The following is a 7,500-nucleotide window of genomic DNA, read 5'->3' on the forward strand; positions in this document are numbered from 1 at the left end:
TATATATTCATATATAATATTTATATGTATATTAATATATACACATATATATATATATATATATATATATATATATATATATATATATATATATATATATTTATGTATATATATATGTATTTACATATATTTATATACATATATATACTATATACTGTATATATATATATATATATATATATATATATATATATATATATATATATATATATATATATATATATATATAATCTGTCCATGCAACAATCCCAAATCCCAATTCCCCAAAGAAGTTAAGAACAGTAAATAGCGAATTCATATTGGTAAAATATTTTTCTCCACTCGGGACAACACAAAATAATATTATCATCTAAATTAACAGAGTCGTCCAATTAGTGACGGGAAAACTTGAATAAAATGTCTAAATATAATAGAATCTAGCTCTACACCGAACTAATAGCTGTAATAAGCACTAATGCCATTTCTATGACTGCATTTAGCCCTCCCAAAATAGCCAGGTATGTTCATTAGAATTTTAGATTTATAATCCAACTCTGACCTCATGGGCGAAAGGTAGCAGATTATAATGCAGTGGACAACGTTGCTACTATTTATGGTTGCTAGTTTATGATCCTTTAGCATAATTATACAATAATTAGATTTAATTATAGCCTTAATCATGAAGCGTTTGAGCTAAGGAACACTAATATCAATCATGCTCTGCTTGTTAAGATATATCCATAAATTTGCCATGAAACCTAAAATGTATTGATAAGTTATTTTTATTCTCCAGGTAAAATCAATGCTATGTTTCATACACTTTGCCATAAAACCTAAAATGTATTGATATTGTCCTTCTATTCTCCAAGTAAAATCAAAACTACTTTCCATAAGTTTTACTATAAAATCTAAAATGTTAAACGAGAAACGCCTTTTCCCTTGTGGATCTCTGGAGGATGAGATCCATGTCATCTTAAAATGTACTTCGCTCTCGCATGTTAGAGAAGATTTTGAAGGGATTAACTTTAATTCCTTTGAAGATTGCATGAACCAAAATGACGAACATGAACTATGCAAATATGTTTTCAGTGTAACCCAACTTATTATTCAATATGAATGAATAGCTAATCACTATAATTTTTTTTTTTTCATATGTTGCAACGTGATTTTTTTTTTCTTTTTTAGGTTAGGTCTACAATTAGAGTTGATTAAAGCCAATGAAAAGTTAAAAGATCATAATGGACAATCATTAGTTAATGAAATTCACTCCTTATTTTATTTCCTGAATGTAATGAAAAATTGTATGTTTGCAACTGTATAAAAGTGTAATTATTGTCAATAACTTACTGACTAACAATTGATAAGGGAATTCTATTCTCCAAGTAAAATCCTGGACATATTCCATAAGCTTTACTTTAAAATCTAAAAAGTATTGATAAGGTCATTCTTTTCTCCAAGTAAAATCAGGGATATATTCCATAAGCTTCATCATAAAATTTAAAAAGTATTGATAAGGTCATTCTTTTCTCCAAGTAAAATCATGGATATATTCCATAAGCTTTATCATAAAATTTAAAAAGTATTGATAAGGTCATTCTTTTCTCCAAGTAAAATCATGAATATATTCCATAAGCTTTATCATAAAATTTAAAAAGTATTGATAAGGTCACTTTATTCTCCAAGCAAAATCATAGATATATTTCATAAGTTTTACCATAATATCTCAAATGTATTGATATGGTCCTTCTATTCTATAAGTAAAATCAAGCCTATGTTCATAAAATCTAAAAAGCATTGATAAGGTGATTCTATTCTCTAACTAAAGTCAAGGGTAACGAAGCTTCGCTAACTCAATCAACAGGCGAAAGAAAAACCTTTTTATCTAAGCCGAATGTTTCCAGGATAATCATGATGAATTCTAACAAAGAAATCCTAATATTTTCAACGTTGAGCATATCACCCAGCGAGATTTTTTCAATCCAATGTTTCCTCCATCTATTCAATATGCTCTTGAAAATTACAGTTTATTTTTACACATCTTGGCCAGCGTAGGTTGATTGACAGGATTTTTAATTTTGCGTCAGTCATACGAGTTTCTAAGCATAAAATTGTTCGGTATATTTTCTGTTTCGTTGAAATAATTAGAATATCACCTGACAACCTGATAACTGCAGCTACATTTTCCGAAAATATTTCGGGATCCAAATATTTTTGTCAGCAAATTCAGCGGTATATTTTGTAAGGATTATCTTCAAAGATTGCACTTGTAATTTGGACGCGTGTAACTTTCAAATATGATTTTTTTTAAAAATCTAAGTTCTTCACATAAATATTCAACTGGAATCATATTTTTTTCTGTTCTACAGATTCATTAAAACTCTTGTCTATTCGCTTTACAATTTACAAAGAAAAATAAAAAAGTTTTGACGAATGTTCAGTTTCTAGTCTCCTTGCTTATACTATTATCAACTGATCGCTATTCATAACTAAAGAGTTATTTAGAAATTAACTGATATGGCTTATAGATCAGATGGTTTACTTTATTTGTCAAAAAATATTATCAAGCTTCCCATCAAATGATTGTTCTTTCAAAAAATGTTTTATTACCCCCAAGAGGTTATAAAATGACCAATGTTTATTTATTTGTCTGTTTGTTTTTATATGAGCAGGATTACGTCAAAACTTCTTGACAGATTTCAACAAAATTTTAACAATGGATAGACATTATACTCCGGGGGAACACATTAAAATTTGGTTATTATTATCATAAGTAGATTCATTCACAGTCAACATATGAAAAAGGGAAAGCTTGGTCCGCAGACTTGAGTAAATTGTTGACAGTCTTCATTGGCGGATGTCTGAAATCTCTAATTGTTCGTTTTTCTTGTTTCCGTTAATAATTTTACTGCTAATAATCCGTTCCTTGTGGGATAAATTTTTCCTTTATAAAAATGGATGTCTGCACGAGCCATATTTACATAAAGGCCTTTCACGCTTCTATTCATCTTTTCAACTGAATTTTCACGCTAGCTGTTTTAGACAAAATTCCTCAGGGCAGATTTTCTTTTCCCCCTACCTTTTACGTTCAGGTAGAAAAACAAATATTATATATTTTAGAATATATAACTACAATTTTGAAAGATTTATAAGGGATTTTGTAACTTACAAATGTTTATAGAATTAATTTTTATCTAAATTTTATGACCTTAACCAAGAAAATCTAACATCTTTTATATTAGTCATTTGACAAAGGTTTCTATCTGCACTGCTCAATCTGGTAAAAATCAAATAATATTAAACATTTTGGAAAATATAATTACAATTTTGAAGACACTTATATGGAGTCTTGTAACTTACGAAATTTTAAAAAATAGAGTTCACTTACAGTATATTTAATATTTCTGACACCAACAATAACAAGAAGACAGACTAATCAGAGATTTCATACCTACACCTACGAAGACTTGTCAAAATTTCACTAAAGTCTACGGACCAAGCTATCCCCTTGTCATAAGTTAACAGTGAATGAATGTACTGTATAATCATTATCCTGGATCTGGATTGTGATCCAGACCACCACAAAAATCTCAGCATTTCTAAATTATCCTACTTCTGCATATCCTGAAATTTTCATCAAAATGCATCATCAACTTTTGAGTAAGGCTGACGACAAACGTATAAACAGAGGTTAAAATAATGCATTAAGAGTCATATTACTGACATTTCCAGCTGCATGCCTCAATCTCGTGATGCATTGGCATGCAGCCTATCAACCATCCACTCGCCTACTTCAATTTTAATTCGGTTCTCTCACCGGGGAAAGAGACAGAGTCTTACTTAGTCTGTAAGGCAATTTCCTCCACTGCAAAATTCTCAGATTCTTCTGTTCCCTCAACGTTGCTTGGAAAAAAGGTTGGGGCGAAAAGATGTTGATGCGAGAAGCCAGCTCATTTCTCGGGAGACTTTCTCATCGAATATATTCCGACAGAATATATGGTGGGATGAGACACTCTCTCGCGCTTGGCGCTGATGAAAGGAGATATATTCTTTCTGACGCCTAGCAAAAAATAAATAAATACATAAATAAATAAGATAGGCTGCCTTCCATCCCGTCTGATATTAAATTGGACGTGATATTTTTTTTAATAACAGAATGCCAGGGGAAATTGTCTTTGGTGTTTTTCGGTCAATAAAAGAAGACAGTAATGGGATATGATTGATTACGTATTTAATGTTTAGTGACGCATGGAGACAATATATATATATATATATATATATATATATATATATATATATATATATATATATATATATATATATATATATATATATATATATATATATATATATATATATATATATATATATATATATATATATCTGCGCTTCTTACTCCCAAAGACGCCATGGGCCACGGATAGATTTCACCAGTCATCTCTATCTTGAGCTTTTAATTCAATACTTCTCTATTCATCATCTGCTACTTCACGCTTCATAGTCCTTACCCACGTAGGCCTGCGTCTTCCAACTCTTCTAGTGGCCTTGGAGCCCAGTTAAACGTTTGGTGAACTAAACTCTGTAGGGGAGTGCAGAGAGTATGCCCAATCACCTCCATCTACCCCTCACAATTATATCATTCACATATGTCAATAGAGTAATCTCTCTTATAGTTTTATTTCTAATCCTGCCCTGCCATTCAGCTTCCAATATTCTTCTGAGAGCTTTGTTCTCAAATCTAATAAATCTATTGGAAATTGTTTCATTTTAAAATCATGACTCATCTCCATACAGTTAGACCGATCTCACTAAACTGGTATCTAGCCTGATATTTATACGTAATTTCAGGTGATTTTATTACCAAATTTTACTTAACCTCGGTATTGTAAGATTTTTTTTTTTAATCTAATTCCTAATTCACTTTCCTAAGCTTAAAATACCAAAAGATAACAAACGTAATTTCTATATACATTTTCCTACTCAAAAAAAAAATGGTTCGAGTCCTCCGAACAATCCTCCTTCATATCTTCAAAAGACAGAGTGAAAAAGAATAAATCTTCTCATCAGCATCAAGGGAAAATTTCCCATCCCCGAAGTGTTAATTCTTTTTCTGTGTGTATTCGGTGAGACTACCATGTTGATTTTTCTTTCCAGAATTTTCCAAAGTACGGATCACAAGAGTGAGAACGTTCCAGGGTTTGTGTTACTGACTCAAGCACAGTAATGAATTCGAAAGTATAACGTGGCTGTTGAAACGTTTTGATTTTAGGATTCTGGTTTGAAACAAAGGATTCTCCTAAAGAAGAATTTATCTTGAGTTTTCCAGGCAAATCATAATTAAAATACCATTTGAAAGTTTGAAGCACATTCATGAATGGCAGGGACAAGGGACAGTGGTAATGCCTTAGTTAGCAGGACAATGACCATATATTAATTATTATCATTATTGTTACAAACTAAGCTCTAACCCTAGTTGGAAGAGCAAGATGCTATAAGCCCAAGGGCTCCAACAGGGAAAAATAGCCCAGTGAAGAAAGGAAACAAGGAAATAAGTAAACTACGAGAAATGCAATAAACAATCAAAATAGAATACTTAAAGAACAGTAACAACATTAAATTGGGTCTTTCATATATAAACTGAAAAAAAATCAATAAAAAAAAGAGAAATAAGATAGAACAGTGTGGTCCTAGTGAGCCCTCAATCACATATATATGTTCAATGCCAAAGACCCCTCTTTCCACCCATGCTAAGACCAGGGATGGCAAGGCAATTGCTGCTGATGAATCAACAGGTAGAACTCTAAGCTCCCCCATATTATCATCCTTAGCTCACAAGGATAGTGAGGTTGCAAACACTACAAGAAACTATGCAGGCAGATCGCCACGCAGGGACGTTTCCAGTAATTAGTGTTTATTTTATAATGATCGTCATTAGTGTTAATTTCAAGATAAATAACATCTATGTTGAGGTAATGATCACTTGAAATCTAAATATTTGTGTCAAATGTTTTATAAAATATTTGAAAAAGGTGAAAGCAATAGTTGTGGAAAGACTCCAGAATCGTATTAGTTTTCATGAATTAAATCTTTTCTCGAGTACTTCAAGATGATGTTATTTCTTAAAGAACAGTTTGTATCATTAATATATATGGCATGGTTTGATTTTTGTAATTTGATTATTATTATTATTATTATTATTATTATCATTATTATTATTATTATTATTATTATTATTATTATTATTATTATTATTATTATTATTATTATTACTGTTGCTGAAGTGTGCTGTTGTTGTTGTTTCAACAGATATACCATGTATTTAGGAATAAAAAAATTATAATGAAAATAGAAAAATTCAAAAAATGCTATTTAATTGTAATTAGTCTGCTGATCTATAAGAGATTCTTTTTCATTGAAATTCTTTAATTAAAAAAAAAAATTAGACAGAGTCGTAAACTAACAAAGTTTCATTAGACACGAAGCGATCGAACATCCAAGAATATAAAAATCCTCGTTTTAAATTGGAAACGTCCCTGCCTAGCTATCTGCTGGACGGGAGTTCGAGTCCCGATCAACCCCAATATTTTCTTGTAGCATCTGCAACCTTACTATCCTTGTGAGCTAAGGAGGTCAAACTGGTGAGTTAATTGCAGCCATTACCTGGACCTCCCTGGTCCTAGCTTGGGTGGAGAGGGGGCTTGGCCGCTATCATGTTGTTATCCCTTGCCTCTACCATTCATGAGCGACCTTTAAACTTTCAACATATCCGTAACATTTGTCAATATTCGTCACAAGGTTGGGCTCAATATCATATTGACAAATAGGACGGATCATTATCTCCATTTTTGTAGTCTAAGGCCCAAAGAATTGAACATAGAGGATTCTCTCTCTCTCTCTCTCTCTCTCTCTCTCTCTCTCTCTCTCTCTCTCTCTCTCTCTCTCTCTCTCTCTCTCTCTCTCTCTCTCTCTCTCTGAAGAGAAATTCAAGAAAAGAAGCAGTTATAAGACCGTCGAAATTGTTAAGAGGATAAAGGAACCCAATGAAGTAAAATTGGGAGACGGAGGAACAACGAAAACTATTACTGCGAAATAAGACTTAAATGTATTGAAATGTTTCAAAGTTTATATTTCTAGTTATTTGAAATCTGGAAAGAATTTATATGTTAGAGAATCTGCTTTAAACTGTACCTATATGAGTGAAAATATTCAATTACACAAGATATTACCGTTGATAAGCGGGAACTTAAATCAAATATACAACTAATATATCCTAAATTTTCATAGATTAGTTTTTCTATATAAGCTATTATATAGGTGATTAATTAATATGAATGAAATAGCAAAATTATTACAATATCTAAATTCATTTTAGCGACACGTTTTTAGTAACCTTCAGCAGTCAATTTAATTATTTTTTTCTTAAGTTAGAATTAGCTTCGAAATATAGCAGCACTAATCATTATTATTACAAGCTAAGCTACAACCATACTTGGAAGAGAAATACAAAAATGAATAAACTAATAT

This window comes from Palaemon carinicauda, chromosome 25 (genome assembly GCF_036898095.1).
Source record: "Palaemon carinicauda isolate YSFRI2023 chromosome 25, ASM3689809v2, whole genome shotgun sequence".
NCBI lineage: Eukaryota > Metazoa > Arthropoda > Malacostraca > Decapoda > Palaemonidae > Palaemon > Palaemon carinicauda.